General features: G+C 41.7%; 1 protein-coding gene across 1 annotated transcript in view; it reads right to left on the bottom strand.

Moving 5' to 3' along the window:
- Positions 1 to 1,165: 1,165 nt before the first annotated feature.
- The window catches only part of LOC135552127 (teashirt homolog 1-like), a 57,541-nt gene continuing 31,400 nt past the window's right edge, over positions 1,166 to 27,306 (bottom strand). The window contains exon 2 of the transcript XR_010457408.1: positions 1,166 to 1,246. The gene's annotated coding sequence lies outside the window, so the exon portion shown is untranslated. The remainder of the gene's footprint in view (positions 1,247 to 27,306) is intronic.

The raw sequence follows: 27,306 nt of genomic DNA, 5'->3' as shown, positions 1-27,306 counted from the left end.
CATCCCTTGCTTTCATGTCTTCTCTCAACACCCTACAAAAACAGCGGAGACAAGATTGAGAAGAATATTTTAGACAGAGAGAGATACATTAACAACCTTATTACTAGTGGCAGTGGCCTTGCACTGTACTGTAGTGTAAAACCAAACAGCCTTAGCCAGGTGCGGCGCAGGAAGCGCGACCCGTCAGAGCAATCCACCATCCATATTCAGAGTATTTACTCTGCCTTTGAGTGAGAAAGATTAGATCGGAAAAGTTGATTTATGGACAACAGAAAGCTTGTGTGTGTGATTCCGCCATGATTCCCAGCGTTCCCAGTCATTCCCAGCCGGAAAGCCCCTTGATACCCTGTTAGACCTGAGGTGTAATGTTTGATAATATACTGCTTCTGTCATGGCTCTCGTTTTTTTCTCGCTCTCTGTGCAAATACATTACATTCAGGCACAACGTTAAAAGATTTATGTGAGTGGAGGGATGAAAAAAAGGAGTGAGGGAGAGAAAGAGAGAAAGAGAGAGAAAGAGAGAAAATATGCATTGATTAAAAGCCTCAGATAGTCCATCCAATACCGCCCTGGAGAACATCAGTTATTTCGCATTCTGACACAGCAATTGATAACTGGTAAATGTGTGTGGAAATGACAAATGCAGATTGAAACAGGCTTTGACAAAAACGATAACAGCATCAGTCTCGGAGAGCAACTGAGGTATGAGCAGAGGCTGTTTAAAATATTTAATCATTTTATGAAGGCTGCAAGATGTTGTTTGACCCTGGAGGAGTGTAAATGTCATGAGGATCAGAAATTGCCAAGACCTTGAAGTAAAACAGAGGGGGGGGGGGGGGGTTCCAATTTTCTGTTACTTGGTCTGGACCCCTGACTTGAGGATATAGAAAATAATATAGTCACAGGCAAGACAGGGAGAGGGGATGATATGAAACGATTTGCACTAGTTCTATCATTATCAAATATTAAGAACAGAGCAAATACAAATAGGTTGTTGTCTGTTTCTTGACAACAGGCAAGATGTTAAGAAAAACAAAACAAATATACAATATGTATATTTGTTACAAATTACAAAGCAATCTGAACATGATAACAAAACAGGAGGAATTTAATTCCAATAAGGTGGCACAGTTACTTACCGTATTAACCTTCCAGACATTTTAAGTCGCTGCCCAATCATGCCCATCATCCTCTTTTGTAGACAGCAGCATTCTGAATCCCTCTCCATATGGCACTTGGCGGGGCCCTGAAGAGAAAAACAGCGGGAAGTGGGAAATATGAAAAGATTCCAATCCCCCCATTCCTCCCCACCTCCCTAATTCCAAAGACCCCTATAAGGGAACTTGGTCATGTTCGTTGAGGTTTGCATCGGAAAGTTTTGCAATGGGAAACGAAAATGAGCGTTTCTTATTAGACAAGTTCCGGGAAATCCCTCCCTGTTTCAGTCAGTTTCTTCCCAATTGATGCCTAAAGAACATGATCTTTATCTTGCCTAGTATAGCATTTGGGGAAATCAGCCCCCGAAACATTGACCACCAGTACAATCCTCTTATCAAAGTCTGATGTCTGAGAAGCAACAGACAATTAAGAGGTGCCCACTAATGAAGGAGATTAAGGACTCATAGTAACAAGCATTAAAAGGATTTGTGTACATGGGTCACAGACAAAGGAGATAATACACTGCATGACCAAAAATGTATGTGAACACCTGCTCATCGAACATCTCATTGCAAAATCATTGGCATTAATATGGAGTTGGTCCCCCCTTTGCTGCTGTAACAGCCTCCAATCTTCTGGGAAGGCTTTCCACTTTCCACTGTTGGAACATTGCTGCGGGGGACTTGCTTCCATTCAGCCACAAGAGCATTAGTGAGGTCGGACACTGGGCAATTAGACTTGGCTCGCAGTCGGCGTTCCAATTGGGTTGAGCTCTGTACAGGCCAGTCAAACTCTTCCACACCAACCTAGACAAACCAATTCTGTATGGACCTCACTTTGGGCAGGGGGGCATTGTCATGCTGAAACTGGAAATGGTCTTCCCCAACTGTTGCTACAAAGTTGGAAGCACAGAATCGTCTAGAATGTCATTGTATGCTACAGCGTTAAGATTTCCCTTCAATGGAACTAAGGGGCCTAGCCCGAACTATGAAAACAAAACTTTACAGTTGGCATTATGAATTTGGGCAGGTAGCGTTCTCCTGGCATCCGCCAAACCCAGATTCGTCCACTGGATTGCCAAACTGCCAATGTTTGTGTATGGAGATTGCATGTCTGTGTGCTCGATTTTATACACCTGTCAACAATGTGGGTGTCCATATACTTTCGCATATATAGTGTATGTAAATTGAGAGCTCAAGGAAATTTGCCAAGTGTGATGTACCTTCTTTCGACAATGACTTAAAATGTCCGGTAAATCATGCATTGATTTCAATGTAAGTACGTGCAAGTATTCCAGACTCTATGATTTGTGTGATTCAATTCACAGACAGACAGACAGACAGACAGCCAGACAGCCAGACAGACAGACAGACAGACAGACAGGCAACGTCTTGAGCCAGGTTCAGGAGACATTTCACAAGGATTTGGCTCAGCCTCTTAAAAACTTCATTGACAACTGAGATCGAAACAAAACTTCCACAATAGTTACCGTCAACTGTTCAGGATGCCATCATTGCAAGTAAGGTATTATTTAGATTTGGGAAGGAATCTAAATGTGATATTTCGTCGTTTGTAGCAGTATTTCGGTGAGCACACACACAAAACACACATTTCTAATTCCTTTAATACATAAATTGTAAATGTAATGGCAAAAATAATTATAATATAATATAATTGCATGTAAATAAAAAACAAGCTTGTCAGCTAGGATTGGGTCCCAATCCCATTTCAATTATGGAAGTAAACTGGAATTGGATCATAATTTCAGTTCAATTTCTGAATTGAGTGAGTGGAAATGGAATTGACCCCAACCTATCATCATTGTTGTCTCTCCTCTGAACCATCCTTGTTCCAAGACATGGGAACATTCACAGATGCAAATACTCTCTGTTTCTCAACAGCAGCCCAGTTTTGCAGTGCTCAGTGTGCCAGTTGGTGGCGTTTGTTGGCCCTTCTAGGTGCGTACACACATAGCATGTCCTTGAAAACATCGTGCTCTTCCCTCTCACACCTGCAAAGCTGTCATATTGGCTCTTGTCACTTTTCTCCTAAGGTTACTATACACGCTGTGGAAGGTGACTGAGGAGGAGAGGCAGACAGACAGTCAGTTGTACACCAAACCTGTCTACGGTATGAATCAGACCTGGTTTCAACATTGTATTTCTTTTCTTTCAAATATTTTAGCTGTGCTTGCTTGAGGTTGCATGGTGCAATGGAAACACTTGAATAGTACAAAAAATGCCAATCCATTTTTAGAATTTATGCTACGGCAATGGGTGGTGAATTGATATAGTGTTTGCTAAATCAATGAGATTTCCAGTTCAGTCACCAAATCAAAAATACTATAGACGATTTAAAACGAACGTCCCGCTAATATTGAGCAAGAAAAAAGGTAATTTATTCAGAAATGACATCAACTCAATCTTTACACTTTTTATTAGGCAGTTTTAGTTCAGCATTCCACTTTGACTTCAGCACATTAGGGCCATGAAGCAAATGGTCCCAATAACTCTAATCCAACACTGGTAATAAAGTATTACCTGTCAGTTTTTCATCATCATTGCTGGAATTTGATACTCCCCAAATATACAGCTATGAGAGACTACAGGGGACCTTTTAGAGGGAGAGAGAGAGGCAGAGAGAGAGAGCATCGTTACGACACTGTACATAATAGGACATTTGAAATGTCTCTATTCCTCTGAAACATTTACTGTAAAAAAAAAAAAAAACAAATCTGTCTATTTCACTTTTGTTTCGTATTTATTTCACCTGCTTTGGCAATTTAAACATATACTATACAGTGCCTTCGGAAAGTATTCAGACCCGTTGACTTTTTCCACATTTTGTTACATTTCAGCCTTATTCTAAAATGGATTAAATAAACATGTGTACTCATCAATCTACACACAATACCCCATATAGACGATTTTTTTAAACAAAAAAAACAAACATAAGTATTCAGAACCTTTGCTATGAGACTCAAAATTGAGCTCAGGTGCATCCTGTTTCCATTGATCATATTTGAGATGTGTCTACAACTTGATTAGAGTCCACCTGTGGTAAATTCAATTGATTGGACATGATTTGGAAAGGCACACCAGTCTATTTAAGGTCTGACAGTTGACAGTGCATGTCAGAGCAAAACCAAGCCATGAGGTGAAAGGAATTGTCCATAGAGCTTAGGGACAGGATTGTGTTGAGGCAGTTTGGGAACCACCAAGACTCTTCCTAGAGCTGGCCGCCCAGCCAAACTGAATAAGCGGGGGAAAAGGGCCTTGATAAGGGAGGTGACCAAGAACCCGATGGTCACTCTGACAGAGCTCCAGAGTTCATCTTTGGAGATGAGAGACACTTCCAGAAGGACAACCATCTCTGCATCACTCCACCAATCAGGCATTTATGGTAGAGTGGCCAGATGGAAGCCATTCCTCAGAAAAAAAACTAATGACAGCCTACTTGGAGTTTGCCAAAAGGCACCTAAAGACTCTCAGACCATGAGAAACAAGATTCTCTGGTCTGATGAAACCAAGATTGAACTCTTTGACCTGAATGCCAAACATCACGTCTAGTGGAAACCTGGCACCATCCCCACTGTGAAGCATGGTGGTGGCAGCATCATGCTTTTTGGATGTTTTCAGTGGCAGGGACTGGGAGGCTAGTCAGGATCAAGGCAAAGATCCTTGATGAAAACCTGCTCCAGAGCACTCAGGACCTCAGACTGGGGCGAAGGTTCACCTTCCAACAGGACAACAACCCTATGTACACAGCCAAGACAACGCAGGTGTGGCTTCAGGACAAGACTCTGAATGTCCTTCAGTGGCCCAGCCAGAGCCCGTACTTGAACCCGATCGAACATCTCTGGAGAGACCTGAAAATAGCTGTGCAGCAACGCTCCCCATCCAACCTGACAGAGCTTGAGGGGATCTGCAGAGAAGAATGGGAGAAACTGGCTATTTCAGCCACACCCATTGCTGACAGGTCTATAAAATCGAGCACACAGCCATGCAATCTCCATAGACAAACATTGGCAGTAGAATGGCCTTTACTGAAGAGCTCAGTGACTTTCAATGTGGCACTGTTATAGGATGCCACCTTTCCAGCAAGTCAGTTCCTTACATTTCTGCCCTGCTGCAGCTGCCCCGGTCAATTGTGCTGTTATTGTGAAGTGGAAACATCTAGGAGCAACAACGACTCAGCCGCGAAGTGGTAGGCCACACAAGCTGACAGAACGGGAGCACCAAGTCCTCAAGCAGGTAGCGTATATAAATAGTCTGTCCTCGGTTGCAACACTCACTACTGAGTTCCAAGCTGCCTCTGGAAGCAACGTCAGCACAAGAACTGTTTGTTGGGAGCCTCATGAAATAGGTTTCCATGGCCAAGCAGCCGCAAACAAGCCTAAGATCATCATGTGGAATGCCGGGTGTTGGCTGGAGTGATGTAAAGCTCACCGCCATTGGACTCAATCACGCTTCACCATCTAATAGTCTGACGGACAAATCTGGTTTTAGCGGATGCCAGGAGAACACTACCTGCCCCAATGCATAGTGCCAACTGTAAAGCTTGGTGGAGGTAGAACAATGGTCTGGGGCTGTTTTTCATGGATCGAGCTAGGCCCCTTAGTTCCAGTGAAGGGAAATCTTAACGCTACAGCATACAATGACATTCTAGACGATATTGTGCTTCCAACCTTGTGGCAACAGTTTGTGGAAGGTCCTTTCCTGTTTCGGCATGACAATGTCCCTGTGCACAAAGCGAGGTCCATACAGAAATGATTTGTCGAGACCAGTGTGGAAGAACTTAACTGCCTTGCACAGAGCCCTTACCTCAACCCCATCGAACACCTTTGGGATGAATTGGACGACTTCGAGGCAGGCCTAATCGCCCAATGTCAGTGACTGACCTCACTAATGCTTTTGCAAGAGAGAGAGAGAGAGTGTACAGGATTAATAGTACTTCAGGCATCTGCCGTATGATGCACAACAAATTTGATTTACTCCATCACTCACTTTAGGAGGATGACTCTACAACTTCACAACCAATCCCTCATCTTTTATTCAAAACCGCCCCCCCCCCATCTCTCTCTTTCTCTCTCTCATTCAATCTCCATCTACACCGCACGCCTTCACACTTCCCAAACTTTGTTGTCATACTCTATGGCTAGACGGCAAGACACAGGTATAGCATAGCTTTCTGACAGAGACATACTAGCTGGGTGTTTTAGAGGGAAAAATACTCCAAATGCCTTTAACCAGTCAGTAACACAGCGGGATGCCATGGCAGCCTCATGCCCTTAATAACGGTAGCTGTCAATGCAGACAAGGTTGCTGAACTCGAGAGGAACCTGTCAAAAACTCTGAGGCTATGACTAGCAGAGCCACTATTGAATGTAAACATGAGTACCCATTTGTACAAGCTGGGGGGGTTTGGCTGATAAAACGACCATCTTTCTTTCAAAGCTGGTTCAAATCAAGACCATAGTACGGTTTACCTATTGACATTTTAAGGGCTTGGTCTGCTTGTGTTAGTTAGTAATTTACTGTTCTGAATTGGTCTTATTGAACATTGTGCTAAAATAGTCAAATGAGTGACATCAGGGCTTTGTTTAGAAGGTTAAAATGTCTAAAAGGATGCAGGTATGTCTATGACGTTGCTCTCTTGAATAAGCTCCATGTTTTAGACCATCAGACCACTAAAGTGTATAAAGAGCTAAACAATTTGTTGAAGTGACGGGGGTTCTCACTTTGTTTCATTGTCCAGGGACAGGTTACTACGGTTGTATTTCCTACACATACAAACACCACTTAGTGTTTTTATGGTAGAATGAATACATTTGGTACATACAGTACTATCTGACATACCCTAATGTGGAATGGCAACCCTAAAACACCAATGACAACATGATGGTAAGGTACTTAATATTAATTCCACAAAAATATAAATGGTTTGTTATCACTGTCTTCCCAGTGACAGACGTTAAGCACAGTGACTCAGACAAAAGGAAGGAGAAGTTAAGTCAACGAGAATGGAGGCACGAAGATAAGTGAGAAGGGTATCAAATTAAAAAAGGGGCAATATAAATGGATGAAAATTGATTTTAAGTTGTGATAGTTCCAATAAAGAAAATGCCAACCTAAAAAAATGGGCTCACAAAAACACCTCAGAAACAAAATGGTGCCATTAACGATATAATAGGATTATAGTTTCTGTCTGTTTGTTTGTTATGGTGGATAAAGAAAATCAGCGTTAAGAGAAAAAGCTTAACAGCACCCTGATATCACTGCCTCTGAAAATTAGCGGCAGACAGAGATCATTTGCATATTAATGTATTGTTTTCAGGAACTTGCCTCGTTAACTAGCCCTATCGCAGCGAACTAGCTATTGACAATTATTTCCGCCAAGCACGCTGTCATAAACACGTAGAAAAATCTGCTGGTTCTGGGGTGTCATTTTTAGATAAAATGTATCGTCAAACCTATATGAATTTTGCACCCCAATTATGAGAGCTTGAGTGATGCGTGAGTGGGAGGTGATTTATTTATGAATAACATCAAAGTTGAAGTGCGGGAACTTAATAAAATGTGGTGAAAACAGGCATTCTTTGTGTATGTGTGTGTTTTGTGCTCGTGTGTCAATGCACATCTTAAGTGGATAATTTAAAAAAAACAAGTGGAATTGTCATTTGATTTTAATTATCGTGTACAAGATGAGACAGTCCTTGATACAACGTTCTTAAAAAAGGCATATGGCTGAATACAAGAGGATAATGTGACAGGCTGTTAATTACAGACTTGGGTTATTGTCATTCTCTGGGGATAAACATGGTTTACACCACTACACACCTACAGTAAACAGAGGTTGAGGACACACGGGCCAGAATTCAATTGTACATTGAACAAAAATATAAATGCAACATGTAAAGTGTTGGTCCCATGTTTCACGAGCTGAAATAAAATATCTCAACAATATGAAGGAGTATTTCCGTCTGTAATAAAGCCCTTTTGTAGGGGAAAAAATTATATTTCAATTGACTGATTTCCTTATATGAAGTGTAACTCAGCCAAATCTTTTACATTTTTGGCTGCATGTTGCGTTTATATACCAATTCAGTACAGACAATAGAGTTGCAAAGCGCAGTGAAAGTAGACAAATAGATGCCTGTAGGGCGGCAGGGTAGCCTAGTGGTTAGAGCGTTGGACTAATAACCAAAAGGTTGCAAGTTGGAATCCCTGAGCTGACAAGGTACAAATCTGTTGTTCTGCCCCTGAACAGGCAGTTAACCCACTGTTCCTAGGCCGTCATTTAAAATAAGAATTTGTTCTTAACTGACTTGCCTAGTAAAATAAAGAAAAATTAAATTAAAAAAATGTGTTGTGTTAGTTTAGAGGGTTAACACAGCATGCAGAATAGCCAGATTGAAAGCTAGTTGGTCATACTTGTCTTACATATTCAGGCCCAACCAATGTAACTAACTCAAAACATTAGTCCCTCCGTTTTCAGATTCATCTCCCTATTCGGTTGCACTTCCACACAAGTTGTGTCCCAACTGAAGAGTTTTATAGGGTACCCTGGGCTCAAGGTAGATTAACTTCCGACTCATCCTCTTTGAACTGCAGATTCCATTTCAGTGATTAATTTGCATCTTTCGACCATGTCGTTACACATCGCTGGTGGTCTAACTTGTTAGTGCTCTGTGGAGCTGATATCAGAGGATATGAGGGTCATTGATCTCAGTCTCTGGTGGCTAACCCGTTCTCCATTCGTTCTCCTCTCACCGGTTCTCCATTTGGGCTCCCCTCACCGTGTCGACTTTCCCCCACCATGGTTCGCCAACATAATGACCATCTCTGGGCTAGTTTAGTAAAAAGTTGCCTTGTCGACATGACCGCAGTTGCTTGGTTTCAAAACACGGACCTTAGTGAAACGTAACCCCTCCCCACCCCCCACCCAGCCACCCACCCAGCATCCCCAAGAGAACGATGAAAAGGGGCCTGGAGAAAAGAGAAAGAAAAGAGAAGATGGGAAGGATGAGGGGAAAAAAAGAGAGTGAGCCCAGCTAGACGGATAAGATGGCAGGCGGTTTTGGCCTGCGCTTCACTCCACATCGCCCTAGCTACTGATCTGTTCTCCCGACACTGCCCGCCGAGCACATTTCCATCACAGCAGCATCAAACTGATCAAAAAGCTCCTCAAATGGCTCCAGGCACTGCTTTCTGTATGGGCTTCATATTAACCCTTTCCTGGACTACTGGGGTGGTGTAACACAGTACATTGAGTGTCCATGTATTGTACTATCAGAGAGTGAGATTCTAATTGTGGTGTGTGTGTGTGTGTGTTAATGTGTAGGCAGTTTAAAGACTATCAATTCAAATTTGTACATGTGTTTTGTAAAAACAATAAGCTTCAATGTGTGTGTGTGCATGTGCATGTGTATACACTAGTGTTATTGTTGTTTGCATCTGAGTGTGTCATATTGAAAGTGATTAGCACAACGAACAGGCCCCAAGGTGCACTCAACCCGTGCTTATCTCTTATCTCTCTCACACACACACACACCCCTCTGTCTCCAGCAGACGAGGCTACATGTGCTCTTGATGTTAATGATAATATTACCAGGCCCCAGGCAGGGGATTGGAATGGGCCTTGGTAATGACCCATTAAAGGAGGAGGAGAGTGGCAGCCATCCCTACTCACTCAGTGAGCCATCACAGTATACGCCTTGGCTTTAGATTGCAGTATTCATACAAGGTACACCATTGCTGTGAAAACCTGCAGTAGGACGGATCAGTAGTTTATTTTTACAAACACATAAAAAATGATAACATCATACAAACATCAACTACATCGCACCTGCCCAGACCCACTGGCATATAGCCCCATCTCCAGCGCCCACATCACTTTCCACCACATGGCCTGAAACAGCACCATTTTGTTTCTCTCCGTAGCCCACACACTTTCAATATTATTCCATTGTGCTAATGACGGTGAATTGATCGATTTCCACGTTGTTAGGATACGTTTTTTTCAAGATGATTGATGATAAGAGAATCGTCCAACCCATCGGGAATCTCACTACACGCCCATATGGCATGTCTGGAAATATGCAGACAGATGGATGAAGAGTATGTTTACATTTTAATACTTCTGACAGCCAACTTTCTAGCTCCACCCACGACGTGACATAAAACTTTAACATTCTGTCATGGAAATAAATGTATTACTTAAGTCATTAACTCTTTTCATGCCTTTTTGTTTTCCATCTGGACCAATTTTTCTGAGAATTTCTGAAAAGCTATTTAAGGATTTTTTTCCGTGAGGTTATGTTTTTAGGAAGTGATATTAGTTGTAGAATACATTTCATTTTCTTCCATATTGTTATAGTGGTCTTTAACTATGAAGTTGTTCATGTTCTTAGCGTTATCCTTTGAAATTGAACAAGTAAAAACATTCTGGGGATCTTCAATATGTAACCATTGTTCCTCTTTAGTGCATTTAACAATATGTCGCAAGTAAAAGCCTTGGGTGGCGAGTTGATACAATTCCAAGTCTGGAAAGTTAAAACCACCATCAGACTTAGAAAGATGTAAAACCTTTATTTATGACCGAGTATACTTTTGTAAAGAATGTCCTCATTTGGGTAATTGGTATTATCGACAATAAATACAAAAACATTGTAATTTCGGCATCAACAGCCATTATTGATAAATCTATATCTAGTTTTTTTTTGCATATTGTGTTGAACTTAAACATGTTCTTGTATATGTTTGTATGTGCCACTTTTTTTATAAACCCCGTTTGATTGATATGTACCAAGTCTGGTAAGACTTTTGCCATTCGATTGCTTATAATTTATTAAAACTTATGGGTGTCATATAATGGGGCTCTCCAGATTTTTCTGGGTTTAATATAACTGAAATAACTGTTTGACACATGGAACTAGGAAGTACTGAATTGAGTGACATGTGTATTGTCATTTGTGTAAATAAGGTGGCTACTTTTCCCAAAATGTTGAATAGAATTCTATAGGAAAGTCGTCCATTCCTGGTGCTTTTCTCTGTGCGAATGTCTTAACAGTATCAACTTCTTCTTTGGTGATCTCTGTTTTTAGTGATTACTTTTTATCTGCTGATAATTGCTTCAGAGTTGTCGAGTCTAAGAAGGCTGTAGGATCCATCCAACTATTGTTTTAATTCTGATTTATATAAATACACGCTTTTACATGTTTTAATAATTACGTTGTTGTTTGTAATTAGCGCTTTTGTATCTTTATGTTTTCAAATTATAATTGGTTTAGCATGTATTTGTTTTGTGAGAGCTGTCCGATATTCACCAGGTTCATTTTAAGTACTATGCTTTATTTGAGTTTAACCTGTAGTTGCTGGCTCTCTTCAAACGTAAAAGATTGTATTCATTCTTAAGTTCCGAAATTGTATTTTCTTCTCTACCTTTATCTAAGATAATGATTTATAACATTTGTATTGAAATGTAATTTCTGAACCAGATTGAACTTTGCAGAGTATGAGATTATTATCCCCCTAATGTACTCCTTAAAAGCATCTCAAATTCGGCTTTTCTCTGTCCTCTATGTCTACATTTGTAATGGTAAAAAGTTTTAATTTTTTAATTTACGTATTTAATACGTAAAGAGAGAACAGTCTATGACTTGGGTGACTGGAGTCTTTGACAATTTTTGGACCTTACTCTGAGCATTTGGATGATCCAGAAGAAGATTGGGAGAATGTTATGTGGTCAGATGAAACCAAAATATAACTTTTTGGTAAAAACTCAACTCGTCGTGTTTGGAGAACAAAGAATGCTGAGTTGCATCCAAAGATCACCATACCTACTGTGAAGCATGGGGGTGGAAACATCATGCTTTGGGGCTGTTTTTCTGCAAAGGGACCAGGACGACTGATCCGTGTAAAGGAAAGAATGAATGGAACCTCCTTCCATCAGCAAGGGCATTGAAGATGAAACGTGGCTGGGTCTTTCAGCATGACAATGATCCCAAACACACCGCCCGGGCAACGAAGGAGTGGCTTCGTAAGAGGCATTTCAAAGTCCTGGAGTGGCCTAGCCAGTCTCCAGATCTCAACCGCATAGAATTTTTTTGAAGGGAGTTGAAAGTCCGCGTTGCCCAGCAACAGCCCCAAAACATCACTGCGCTAGAGGAGATCTGCATGGAGGAATGGGCCAAAATACCAGCAACAGTGTGTGAAAACCTTGTGAAGACTTACAGAAAATGTTTGACCTCTGTCATTGCCAACAAAGGGTATATAACAAAGTATTGAGATAAACTTTTGTTATTGACCAAATACTTATTTTCCACCATAATTTGCAAATAAATTCATTAAAAATCCTACAATGTGATTTTCTGGATTTTTTTCTCTCATTTTGTCTGTCATAGTTGAAGTGTACCTATGATGAAAATTTACAGGCCTCTCTCATATTTTAAGTGGGAGAACTTGCACAATTGGTGGCTGACTAAATACTTTTTTGCCTCACTGTAACTAACTGCTCACTGTCTCCCGGTTGCTTGGGGATATATTGCTCTATCGGTTTTAATGGTGGCTCAATCTAAACTATGTTGTCTGGCTTCTACATATTTTGACGGTACAAAACGGAGCTACTATCTCCCCATGCGTCCGATCAGTAATTTCATGGGGCCATTAGTTCCTCTATGACATCATAGAGTAATTAACTCAATTCATAGGTTACACTTCCGTACCTCGGTTGCGTCATGCCATTGTATGAATGTTCTCATGCCGATGGCGCCAGAGTGGTGCCCAAAAGTCATGATAAGCCCAGTCATTCTGGACATAGGCTAACGACTCTAATTGACACTATAGTGGCATGGAACTACAATGACATAGCTAAAGTAGGCAAATATTTAGTAGGAAACATCTTTGCCATCAGTACCATGTTTATTTTCATTTAGACAGATGGCAATGTTTGTCAAAAATAGCTAGCATTGCTAACGCTAGCTAAAATCCAGTTGTCTTCAGGGTAGCCTAGTGGTTAGAGCGTTGGACTAGCAACCGAAAGGTTGCAAGTTCAAAATCCCCGAGCTGACAAGGTACAAATCTGTCGTTCTGCCCCTGAACAGGCAGTTAACCCACTGTTCCTAGGCCGTCATTGAAAATAAGAATTTGTTCTTAACAGACTTGCCTAGTAAAATAAAAATAAGAAATAAAAGCAAATGTTTGAAACAATACTGTGACGAAACGTGCAAACCATGAATAAGTTGTTAACGTCATCATTTGTTCTATTTCAAATGGAAACAATTGCCCTTCCCAGCTGGGGGGCAAGAGTACACCTCCATCTCTCAATATTAGCCACCATTTAATTAAATATTTGAGTAATATAAAGTAAAAATACCTCTACAAGGGCTGTGCTCTGCCAGGAGGCCTTGATAAGAGCATCAGGATCTGCCAATTAGGGAGATTGTCAGTCTGTCCCAGCTGGAAAAGCTGTGAGGCTGCTGGTTTTCTTTGTTGGCCACGAGGCATTTTGCTTGTTTTTGGAGTCTTTAGATTGGGCTTGCCTTTGGTAGTTTTCCTTTTGTTCATAATTATGCTTCATCACCATCTGAACAAAACTATCAACCTGCTTGGACTGGCCGACCAAGAGGTCAAGAAGGAGCTAAGATAAGGTTGTTGTCTCCTGGGTACATGCATCCAACACGATCCTCAAATGCTGATGTATCACATAAATGCACACACTCATTTAGGTTACAGGACCATTTAGCTAGGCCTAAGACCCCTAGACATAGCGAGTGCAGCAAAATCAGTAAGCTAGTTATTGATTTCAGAACACTAGCAACAAATTTTGTAAAGTTGCCTAAGCATTGTGGTAAGTTATGTACTTTTTTCTCCAGGCTAGCTAACATTTCCGCCTTTCAACATTGTTTTTAAGACTGGTTAAATCACCATTGCTGCTGTGCAACAAGACAGACATGACATTGATTGATGGACCACGTCAAATTTGCTTGCTAGCTAATGACAGATCATGTCAATTTGCCCAGCTAGCTAATAAGCTAACTTTCAGTAGATAAAACGATTTAGTTGTCTCTTAAAATTGTTTGATTTGCTTGCCAGTGATGACATCAATAGTCAGACAGACAAGCTTACCAGAACGAGCTTAGACTCAAAATATACTCAATTTCAATCTCTTTCCTAAAGGCTTATCTCTGGTGAAGCAAGCTAAATGACACAAGTTGCTTGCTAAGTTAGCTAGCTACATGTCAAGAAGATAGATATTGATGTAATTTAAGATAAGTGAGGGTAGCCTATCATGAAAAGCATACAATTACTTACTGAGGACAGAGCTAAATGTGCACAATTCCTTTGCATGGAAAAATCTGAAATTGGTAGTTCTGGCTTTTCAAAAGTTGATGATATTATATCCAAATGATTTTAACATGTGTCAATGGTTTTAGAGGAGCTGGGGGTCTCCATGCACCACAGCAGGTAAATTTAACTTTCTGCACCATTTTGTGACGTTTATTGATAACAACTTATTGTGACCCATTTCAAAGGGTGAATTCTCACTGGGTTTCTTTTTGTGACCGTTTTGTGTCAGTCATTTGTAAAAAATTAATAATAATTAAAAAAAAGGGAAAGCTGCTCATACTATCAAACTAGACTTTCTGTGGGTTTAATGATTCCTTCTAGCATTTTGGACAGTTTGTTTTGTGTAAGTATAATGTATGTCTCTTGTCACTTTCAAACAGGCCCTGCTCAATCTGTAATTTTTCGGGAAACGACCCAGCACTAGAGTGTCAGCTATTGACAGAGTGCAAGGTCAGCGTACTGTACACATTCTCAACACATACACCTGCACATGTAAAAGTTACATTCAGCAAGTTTTCTGGAATTCACAATGGATTTGTTAGCTTAAGTTGCAAGACAATTCAGAGTAATTCAGAAACTTCCAATCAGGCCTCTTTTGTAACTCATAACAATGAAGTCAAATAGAGTTGAAGTCAGAAGTTTACATACACTTATGTTGGAGTCATTAAAACTCATTTTCAATTACTCCACACATTTCTTGTTAATAAACTATAGTTTTGGCAAGTGGGTTAGGACATCTACTTTGTGCATAACACAAGTAATTTTCCCAACAATTGTTTACAAACAGATTTTTTCACTTATAATTCACTGTATCACTATTCCAGTGGGTCAGAAGTTTACATACACTAAATTGACTGTGCCTTGGAAAAGCTTGGAAAAATCCAGAAAATTATGTTATGGCTTTAGATAGCTTCTGATAGGCTAATTGACATAATTTGAGTCAATTGCAGGTGTACCTGTGGATGTATTTCAAGGCCTACCTTCAGACTCAGTGCCTCTTTGCTTGACATCATGGGAAAATCAAAAGAAATCAGCCAACACCTCAGAAAAACATTTGGACGCCACCACAAGTCTGGTTCATCCTTGGAAGCAATTTTCAAACACCTGAAGGTACCACGTTCATCTGTACAAACAATAGTACACGACTATAAACACCATGGGACCACACAGCCGTCATACCGCTCAGGAAGGAGATGTGTTCTGTCTCCTAGAGATGAACGTACTTTGGTGCAGAAAGTGCAAATCAATCCCAGAATAACAACAAAGGACCTTGTGAAGATGCTGGAGGAAACAGGTACAAAAGTATCTATATCCACAGTAAAACAAGTCCTATATTGCCATTCCTTCAGCAAGGAAGAAGCCTCTGCTCCAAAACCGCCATAAAGAAATCCAGACTACGGTTTGCAACTCTGGTCTGATGAAAAAAAAATAGAACTGTTTGGCCATAATGACCATCCTTATGTTTGGAGGAAAAAGGGGGAGGCTTGCAAGCCGAAGAACACCATCCAAACCGTGAAGCATGGGGGTGGCAGCATCATGTTGTGGGTGGCAGCATCATGTTGTGGGGGTGCTTTGCTGCAGGAGGGACTGGTGCACTTCACAAAATAGATGGCATAATGAGGATGGAAAATTATGTAGATATTGTGGCAAACCTCTTCAAGGTTAGGAGCGTTTGTCACAAATTAAGTGGTAAACTGTCACCAAATCACCCAAGAATGAGAGTTATTTCAAACAGGACAGTACCTGTGTGTTTGTTTCTCCGTCCTGGTCCACCCAGGCCGTAGGCGAGGTCAAGGGTAGCAGGGTTCGATACACGAATCGGGTTCTCGGTAGGTCCAGGTCCAAACGCCAACAGGTAAGTCCAAAACAATCCAGCTCATACACGGTAAATCCAGCCAATCTCTATTGTCTCTTTCTCTAATGTTCATAGATCCTTCCAGCCCTCTCTCTTCCTCTTCCTGGTTTTCCTTGACCCTTTATCTCTGGGTTGGCTCCATCTTCTGAGGGTTCCCCTTGATTCTGGGACTTGTAGTTTTGGTGGTCGGCCATTTTGTGATCTGTAGTTCTGACAGGGGTGGCCATTTTAGTGATCGGGCAGAGCCCGTTTATTAGTTCTGCTCTCACATATCTGCCATTTATCACTCGTCCCCCTTCTTTGCCACAATATATTGAAGCAACTTCTCAAAACATCATTCAGGAAGTTAACGCTTGGTCTCAAATGGGTCTTAGAAATGGACAATGACCCTGTGCATACTTCCAAAGTTATGGCAAAATGGCTTAAGGACCAAAAAGTCAAGGTATTGCAGTGGCCATTACAAAGCCCTGACCTCAATCCTATAGAATATTTGTGGGCAGAACTAAAAAAGTGTGCGCGAGCTTGGAGGCCTACAAACCTGACTCAGTTATACCAGCTCTGTCAGGAAGAATGGGCCAAAATTCACCCAGCTTATTGTGGGAAGCTGGGAATGTGATGAAATAAATAAAAGATTAAATAAATAATTTCCACTACTATTATTCTGACAATTCACATTCTTAAAATAAATTGGTGATCCTAACTGACCAAAAACAGGGAATTCTTACTAGGATTAAATGTCAGGAATTGTGAAAAACTGAGTTGAAATGTATTTGGCTAAGGTGTATGTAAACTTCCGACTTCAACTATATAACATCCCGTTACTTAAATACACATCCAATTCTAGTTTCTCTCGTATTGGTGTTGTGTGGCACTTGGTAAATTTTTGTATTTGTTGGCTCTCCAAAATGTGGCTTGTGTGTGTGTATTAATAACAGAAGTGACTCGCCTATCAGTGATTTGTGTGTGAGCGGTGTGAGTGGTACGTGTGTGTATGAGTGTGTGTGGGGGGTGAAACGTGTGGATTTTTCCACTGCAGTGCTGTCTCGTTCCCGGTGACAGGTCTGATCAGAAAGTGATGACAGCCTATGATTGTCAAACAGCCTGTCACTGAGTGGCAGATTGGCTTTGGCATACACTAACACTCTCCCTCACTCCCCCCTCCCTTTGCCCCCTTCTCCCTGTTTTTGTCACATCTCTGTTTCCTGGCAGTCGGGGTTGGCTTAACTTGGAGTGAAAGTTATAAAAAAACAACAACAGACACAGGCAGTGATCATACCACCAGGGGAACTCAATCTCGGTGTGTTGTTGTGCTCGGGGAGTCATATTCAATGTCGCACGTCAAAGTTCCCACTGTTAGGTGAAATGAAAGGCATCGAAGATAGTGACAATGTGGGAGTCGCAGCTCGGGCTGAAGAAAGAGAGCTGGGTTTGGCGAGTGCCTTGCTCAACTCAAAATAAGGCCTACACCCATCACACTCAATGACTGGACAGGTAGGATACTTCCAGCACATTCTGATAGTCAGTAAAGAGTATCAAACAGAGTGCATTCCTGGATTATGCACTTCCAGAGATGTCCACTGAATAAAATACATTTAAAAAATACTGTATAGATATTATATATTAAAATAAATATTTAAATATTATAATAAGTGATAATGCTTAAGTGAATAATAACATTGCCATCCCTAATTTCATTATTTACTGTACCTCCCTACAGCAAACAACCCTGTGTATTAGAACTCAGGATAAGACCCAGATGCAGACAGATAGAATCACAGATGTCTATTGACCAAACAGGGGGCAGGCAAAATACAGGTCAAGGGCAGGCAGAGGTCCGTAATTCAGGGCAGAGTCAGGCAGGTACAGAATGGCAGGCAGGCTTGGGGTCAGGGCAGGCAGAATGGTCAGAACCGGGGAAACTAGGGAACAGAAACTTGAGAAAACAGGAAGACGGGAAAGCACGCTGGTAAGACCTGACAAGACAAGACGTACTGACAACAGATGAACATAGTACCCAGGTATACATGCACAGGGGATAATGGGGAAGATGGGTGATGCATGGAGGGGGTGGAGACAAGCACAAAGGCAGGTGAAACCGATAAGGATGTGACATTGTGTGCAGTATGGCAATGTCAACAACAATATATGGTTTAAATCTACTATACTATCACAGAGGGCTCAACTTAATAAAAATGAGCTAGTCTTTGCTTTATGTAGAACTGGCCTTTGCATTGCTTCTCGTTATAACCAGGACACAGTGGCTTCACCATCCAACCAGCTACAAGGGGAAGGATGGATATATTAGAATGTATCCTTCAGAAGGACTTAAGCCCCACCCCTAACCCCATCACTGATGATAGGAGAATCTCAATTGGTTTTGCTCGACTTCTCACGCCCTCTCGTCTGCCTCTTTTTGAAAAAGGTGAAAGGTAATCGAGGAGAGGTGGCGGGGAGAGGAAATGTAGAAACAACTGCTCTTGTATGAAATGAAACTCTCCTTCTCCACTCATCAAGCAAATTACATTTACAAAGGAATCCAAACAAATATATGTGTAAAGTGGTAAAACAAAATGTAGCTGGTTGTGCCCGGCATTTTATAGATAGAAGACAGGTAACATATAGTTTTTAAATTAGTGGATGCTTTTCTTCTCTGAGAAAACAACAGCTGATTTAAATGGGGTGTGGTGGATTTCACACTTCCGTGGTAGGGAGCCGATAGAATACCGGTGAGGTTCCTCAGCGGGGAGGAGGCTATCGAGGAGAAGAGGACACTCTTCCATTCACCTATTTATGAATTGACCACTTGGGTCACGGAGGAGAGGAGGATGGTGGAGTGAAGGAGAGGACAGATTTTTGCCCAGTTGAGAATCTCAGCATCTACAGGACTGAGCCATGCCCACCACCCCACTGATTGGTTCTCTCGTCAATTGGGACTCTATGGGTGCATCTCTATAGTCAGAAGGGGTTTACTCTACTCATCTCCTCTCCTTATCTCCTGTTCTTGATCTTCACTGATCTGAAAACAGAAAGATTTGTTGTCTGCTCTTTCATTTCAGTACAGATGAAAAAGCACAATTAATTGAATTAAAAGAGTTAATTATTTATTATAAAGCACCTCGAAACAAGGACTTAAATTCAGCTGATGCTCCCCTGACTATTTACAGGGGAGCATCCCTGATTTGATTAATCCATTCTGCTGTAATAATATTCAAGCTCACAAAAATATGATCACCTGGGAATCTGTTTGAATTTTAAAAAGTATGTGTGACAAATTATTCTCAAAGTGTGACAAGCTATAGGCCTCTGTCCCTCGCAAACTTTGTTGAAGTCAGCTCTGCTGCTCCAGTCGCAAGATCTGGGACACGGAAAACTCTCGGTGGAGATGTTAGGTAAGATGAAAGTGACAAGCCAGCATCCATCTTCAACTTGTCTATTTATATTTATATTCATATTCATGAGCCGTCGGACCATCGCGCCACCATGCATTTAGCGTTATTGTTAAAGGTGAACTTCGGCCTCCCTCCTGGCAGCTGACAGAGAACAATGACTCGAGCTGAGTGACAAAATACCGGCAGGCCTGCGTGCTAAATCATCTACCCTGACTCGGGTTCCGCAGAAGCCGAGGAATCTCATCTGGGGGACTTGTAAAAAATGACTCTCCCCTTCACTTTGGGCATTAAGTGGATTGTTTGTTCCCTTATTAATACATCTCTTTAAAATATATACTGCATGTATAGCAGTTACTGTCGAACAGTAGGATATGTCCGGTTCATTTACGGCCTTCCCGTTTTAACTGACCATGTGACTCCTGCAAACTTTTATCATTGTGTCAGTGTAGAGAGGTCCACGGGCACGTGTTGGAACTTTTGGTGCGGGGGGGGGGGATGCACTCTTCATAAGCAGGAGAAGGCCGTTAACCTTTAAGCGAATGGATAATTCTAAACAGCACTGTAAAATTAATAGACTCTAAACATCAGCGTCGAAAGCAAGCAGCCTTGTCCACCACTCCGTAATCCGTACAGCCGTATATCAGTGGCTCAACGCGTCCATTCACGACAGTTATGGGACATATGCTCTTAAAAAATAAACCATGACAGGACAAAGTGTTTGTAGACGTCTCTTTACACAGCATCGTATGCTACGGAGTGAGCTGTGAATGATTGCCCTATCTCTGAAAGTAAGCTGTTACATTGTGCACTGTGAGTCAATGAGAAGAGGTGAGTCAGGCACAGTGAGGTACAGTTCATTTAACTAAACCACTAACATTTTCCATAATATGGGAAAAGCACAATAATGAGGAAGTTGCCCGTACCTTCTTTTCGGTTCAAAGGTCACCCCCTGAATTGTAATGGTGATCTTAGTGCTCATCATACACTACACTTGTTACCTTTGATGAGGCCATAACGAAGCCTCTCCAGTGCCCACAAAATACCCCTTCCCCCTCTAGAGTCTTGTTACTACATCAGATAGAGGGGAGCCAGCCATGTACGTGACCCCAGATATACATTATGCATAGATAGACTGATGGATGAGGATGGAGAAGAAACGGTGTGCCTTCAAAGTGACATGGCGGCAGGGATGTCAATGATGTCGGCAGCACCAGTGGCAGGGATACATATCAACATTGCTCCATCAATTTCAAATCAATGGGACATGTTTGTACATACCGTGAGTGCATCTGGTAGGATACAAGTGAGGTTCAGCCTGGTTCTCAGTACGGATGTATGACAATGTATCACTATTTTAGTTAACTTCTTTGTCTGTGTGTGTGTGATGGATATTGTATGAATATTTGAATGCTGCACTAATGGTGGGGGACAATTGAGTGAATGTGATTGTGCCGGTCGCGACAAGTGAATGCTATGACCATGAGACTGATTGGGACTGCAGACTATTGCTGTTCCAATAGGGAAGCATATTGTACATTTGATCAGTCAAAGTTATTGTTGACTCTTAATAAGAAGGACACTGCAGTTATGGAAAGTGTGTATGACTACCTATCTGGGCTTGTATACGACCATCCATTGAAGAAGGAAGTTCTCCCCGCCATCTCCTCCCATCATCCCTTTGGAGTCCCTTCCCCGCGAGATTTCCCCTGACAGCACTGCTGTACATAGAAACGCCTTCACCTCTCAACATTATGCGGATGCGTCGTCCGTGGTTCGAGTGAGCCTCGTTCGACAAGTGTCAGCAGCTTGCAGGTTTTCGGCTAATGATGCCGCACTGGCTCGCCCGCTGCCCCTCCGTAGGCTCCCGCAAGCAAGAAACGTCCATCTCGCTGATTATAAACAAAACCAACCCCCCCCCCCCACACACACACACACAAAAAAAGCAGGAGGGAACATGAGCCACTGTCAAGTCAGACTTGACGAGGACACGAGATCTGTGTCACCTGAATTTACAGGCATAATTGTGACAGCCAAGTTGGGATCGCCCGTCTGGGACGTGTCACATTTTGGAGTTTGCGCTTATTCTCATGCAAATTATGTCAGGAATCAGGATTGGACAGAATGTGAATGAAACTCTAGACGTTACGGGACCCACCACCATGTCCAAGGCTTATATACCAACCATGTGACAGCAGTTTCTCTTGTACCTTGGGGGGGAGGGTGGAAAACACATAGACATTCAAATCGGCCAACCTGTGCCAGGAATAGTCCCACATAACAAGGGAATGTCGACAGAACAATGTTATGAACCTCAGACCACGGGAAAGTACGAGCCATCTCTTTTCCTCAGGCCCTAAAGTCTAAATCTACATTTCCTATACGCAAATGGGGAGAGAGCTATCTCTGGTATTACTGACGTACACAGGCAACTTTTTCCCTCCTCTTATCAATTTAAGATTTGATTGCTAGAGGAATCCCACCGCAGCAGTGGTAGCTTTTGTTGCCCGTGGAGGCCCTATGCAATTACAAACTGAAGAAATACTATTCAGCCCGGGTGCAATTCAATCATTTAGTCTCGAATGCATGGAAATACATTCCAATCTAACCACAATGCATGTGGACTGAGGGAAGAACACATAAATTAGACATAACAAATGCATTTCTTCTCATTGTTTGTACATGAGACGGTGTATCCCGTCAGTCAGAAATAATCATGGCTTATTCAGTCCCTTCTAGGTAAACTAAGACAAAATAAAGGTGAAATAAAAAGTAAAGCTACTCAACGATGAAGAGGTATGCTTTCAGTTGCTTCCAACAGTGACTGATGCCAAAGCGAAGATGCCGCCGTCTGTCATCACCGCACACCTGCGGGTCCTCATAGAGGACGGGCATCATCAAGAAAAGCGTCTGATAGATTTCGAAAACACGGTTTGGCAGCCATCATTATTCTCCAAAGAGATTATTTTGTCACATCTCCATTCTTCATGAGCGTTAGACTCACCCTGATGAATAGTGGCACGCTCTATCTCTGAACACGGCTTACTTTTGACAGGGACACAACACTTTACAAGATGGCTCTCGAGTGACTGGGACGATTTCAGCAGGGAAAGATGTGTCAACTAGCATTGGAATTAACTCCCTGTCCGACATGAAGGGTCTTTTGGAGTTTTGAGTCTTCATTTCCTATCTTCGGGCCTGGAGGCCAGGAACTGGCAATGGATAGATCAGCCATATTCAACAGAGGTTCAAATCCGACCCGAGAACAGGGTCATTACAGCCCGACGGTTCCAACAACAAACAAAAAAAAGAAGGATAGAAAGATGGTGGTTTGTTACTATGGTAATAAATTACAATATCCATCCGGACCTTTGCCACCTAGGAAATGTGTGTGACTGGGCCTTCTCAAATAGTAGTTGAGTACCCCTGGGATAGATGACGGAAGTAGAAAGAAGTTAGCAACTAATCGTCTAGAATATGATAGGATCATTGCAACAATGCAGAGTACGCGATGGTGTACATTTTAGGACATCTGTACTCTCTATGACACAAGTCTCTACTGAGATATAGGTGAGGTACATGTTGTTTAACACTGTGGTAAGGATTGTAATTATATGTACTTCTAAGGTCTTGCAGGTGATGAGTGGAATGAGAGCACAGAAATATAAGATGAGTGACATGGGGTTGTTGATATTATTTACAGTTTCCTTTTGTATTAATTTTGTAAGGAGGAAATGAATGTACAATGATATGTCTGCACAAGTCTCAATCCTTTACATTCCTTGTCCAATTGTCTGGCCACCAATACATCATGGAAACGTGATATTAAACAAAAAATGTTTAAAGTCTAATTAATTTGCAGTACACTGCAGTGCTTGGACTGATTTTTCATTTGGATTATTATAAGTTGTAAAAACAAATAGAATTTGTGATGCCTTCTGCTATACACACCCTTTTTTAAACATCATATTTATGCTGTGGCCTTGTAGGGTAATGTTGATGACATCTAGACAATTTATTTATCCGTTTGTTTTACAGCAACAACAAAAAAATGGAATCGCAAGAGAACAAACAAAACATTGTCTGACTGACAGTCATATTGAGGGGCTGTGTTTGTGTGATGACAGCTCTTCCACAAGACGAGCAAAGGACATCTCGCAAAACCTCTATTCATATTTCCTGTGGTTGAAAGCAATGCTGGTGCTGTAAACATCAGGATAGTTTCATTGTTAATTCTGTGATTTTGCTTTTCTATCATGCATGTGTGCCACAGGAGGTTGGGTGGCACCTTAATTGGGGAGGACGGGCTTGTGGTAATGACTGGAGAGGAATTAGTGGAATGGTATCAAATACGTGAAACACATGGTTTCCAGGTGTTTGATGTCATTCCATTTTCTCCATTCCGGCCATTATAATGAGCCATCCTCCCCTCAGCAGCCTCCTGTGATGTGTGCAGTATGTAATACCAGACCATGGGTTTGAATGGCCTTGAGCCTGCCTGCCTGGTCCTGTGGTCCACTTATCAAGTTCCCTTTATACATGAAGTTGCTGGTTGAGTGGTATAGTCCAGGGTCTCCCAAACTTGGTCCTGGGCCTCCCCCCTGGGTGCACGTTTTAGTTTTTTTGCCCTAGCACTACACAGCTGATCCGATTAATCAAAGCTTGATGATGAGTTGCTTATTTGAATCAGCTGTGTAGTGCTAGGGCAAAAAAGTAAACGTGCACCTGGGTGGGCAGCACCAAGTTTGGTAAACCCTGGACTATACCACTCGACCAGCAACTTCTTGTATAAAGGGAACTTGATAAGTGGACCACATTTCAGAATTTCTCCAATATGTTTGTTCCATTAAATAATATTTCCACCTGTTTGTACCTACTGAACAAACCCCAGATGTTAGTTTTCCAAAGCAGGGTTTACCCCAATGTTTATGTCTCATGTTGCCTCACAACTTTTCTTCTGTGACTTAAATCTCTTAGTATGTGTTTTGTTTTCATTTATGATTTCCAGGTACTGAACACAAGCTGCTAGGCACCCCGGTTCCTCATTGTTTTGTATGAAGCGCCTCAGGTGAATGTACAAGAGATGTGTGGGGTGGCAGTACTGTGTGTCATCTTAAATACCATCCGGAAGAAACCTGCCATGCCCCCTTTATCAAGTCCCCAGGTGACTCAGAAAAATTGTAGGCTTAATTTTATAATACACCTGAAACTGTTAAGTCCCTCAGAAATCCTGATTTTAATGACAATACCCCTTATTCTCTGCATTTCGGTGAGAGAAGTGACTAAGCCTACTGTATATTCCCATTTCCTCTGGTAACTTAAATTTGAAGCTATTCCTACTAGGATTAAATGTGCTGAGCGTCAAGTCTTTGAGTTCTGATTTTTCCAAGTAGTCAGATGTTGACAAAGAAACTCATCTCTTACTGTAATATACAATATGTATGTTACCAGTTCTATCTAACTCAACCATTGGATTGGGCAGAGGATATTAGACATTGCAATCATCAAAAGAACACGTTTATTTCTCCACCAGTCAGACTGTGGTAAATTTGATACTATTTAACCAATGATTTGTCCCATATGACATACATACCACTTATGACTATGTTATGACATCTGTCATTACCAATCCACGACATTCAACAGAGATTCCTAATATTATTCGATTGACATGTGTTCGGTTTTGGACAACTATATTTGTCCGTTCAAGTAAAAGAGCGTTTGAGATGATCGTGCACTCAATGCATACTTGCTCTCATACCCATTATTGTTATTTTCTCTGTGGCCCCGTGTCCATGACACATAATTGGCCCATAATTGAGTTGAAAGGAGTAAACGTTGGATTCCCGAAAGGAAACTGACATTTACCAAATAAGCGGGAGACCCACGAATCCCCCCGGAATCGAGGCAAAACCATGCAAATCTGCTTAAACTGTGCCTATCTCCCAATGTTGCCGTCTACTCCACAGGTAGCTGCATTGTGGCGTTACTTATGATTACAGTGATTTACATAGTCTAAGTACTAGGACCATGCTAAGATCCTTAACATAAGGGGGAGGCCATCACCAGAACCAGCAAAGCGCTGTCTGCTATGAGAAGATAGAGAAGATTAGCTTCCTGCAGTCAATGACCAAAAGCGCCCTCTTTGGCCTCATGGGTTATGTTAATGTTTATTTCGTAATTCATAAAGATTTTTAGGAAAATCTGGTGTTTCTATATATTTCAGTCTTCTGTGATGTATATAAAGTGTATTATTGGGATGCAAACTCAAATTGTTATACATTTCAACTCTATATCTGACATGGTACAGGTGTCTTCTTTTTTTAACCCTCTTAAGGGTCAAAAATGACCCTCCACTGTGTAAAACAGCAGAGGAAACCCACCTAAATGATATTTTTTCAACTTGAAATTTTATGACTTTTCGTAGAGTGACCCCAACATTCGAAAATAAGAAACATCGCCTTTGTTCATATTTCCATGAAAGCTGTACATAACCAGGATACAAAGATAGTCTTTGGGTCAAAATCATTTACACACCACAAAAACACACACACACCATGACAAATTGAGATTTTGTGTGCTACGGATTGACCTCAGCCAGCAGCTCCTGAAGAGGAAGATCACCATGGTTGGCACAGTTAGAAAGAACAAGTCTGAGCTCCCCCCTGCACTCCTCGCATCAAGGGGGAGAGAGACCTTCTCATCAAAGTTTGCCTTCACCCCCACTGTGACTCTAGTTTCTTACCTCCCAAAGAGGTACAATAATGTGGTTCTGCTGAGCACACTGCACGAAACGGCTGAGATCGGTGATCGTGAGGACAGGAAGCCAGCCATCATCCTGGACTACAACCACAACAAAGGAGGCGTAGACAACCTGGACAAGGTGATTGGAACTTACAGTTTCAGGAGGATGACTGCCCACTGGCCTCTGGTCATCTTCCATAAATCAAATCAAATCAAATTTATTTATATAGCCCTTCGTACATCAGCTGATATCTCAAAGCGCTGTACAGAAACCCAGCCTAAAACCCCAAACAGCAAGCAATGCAGGTGTAGAAGCAATTGATGTGTCCTTATACAATGCCTTCATGATATGGAACAAGATCAACCCTACCTGGATGCCTGATAAGCGGAACAAGAGGAGGGTATTCCTGGAGCAGCTGGAAAAGGCACTTGTAACCACACACATTCAAAGAAGGGAGCACCTCCCTCGCACAGCAGCGCTTGTGAAAGCTGTTCAGGGGGCTGAATCTTGTCCTGATCCACCTGAGGCTGCAGCTGGGGCAGGCAAGAGGAGAAAATGCCAATTTGCCACCTAAAGAAGGACTGTAAAACAAATACTATGTGCTGCAAATGTCAGAAATATTTCTGCAAAATCCATGCACACACACTTGCATGTGCTAATTAGAGTTGATTGATTTATGCTCTTCACATTTTTGTTTTGTATCTATTATCTTATTTTATTCTTATTTATTGCTGTTGTTTGCCCCCAAAAAAGTTCAAGACTTGTTTCCCTTCAATAAAATGCATTCAAAACTACTTTCTGCACATTTCTGCT

This window comes from Oncorhynchus masou, chromosome 13 (genome assembly GCF_036934945.1).
Source record: "Oncorhynchus masou masou isolate Uvic2021 chromosome 13, UVic_Omas_1.1, whole genome shotgun sequence".
Taxonomy (NCBI): domain Eukaryota; kingdom Metazoa; phylum Chordata; class Actinopteri; order Salmoniformes; family Salmonidae; genus Oncorhynchus; species Oncorhynchus masou.
The sequence above is the reverse complement of the archived record's forward strand: the minus strand, read 5'-3'. Positions and strand labels throughout refer to the sequence as shown.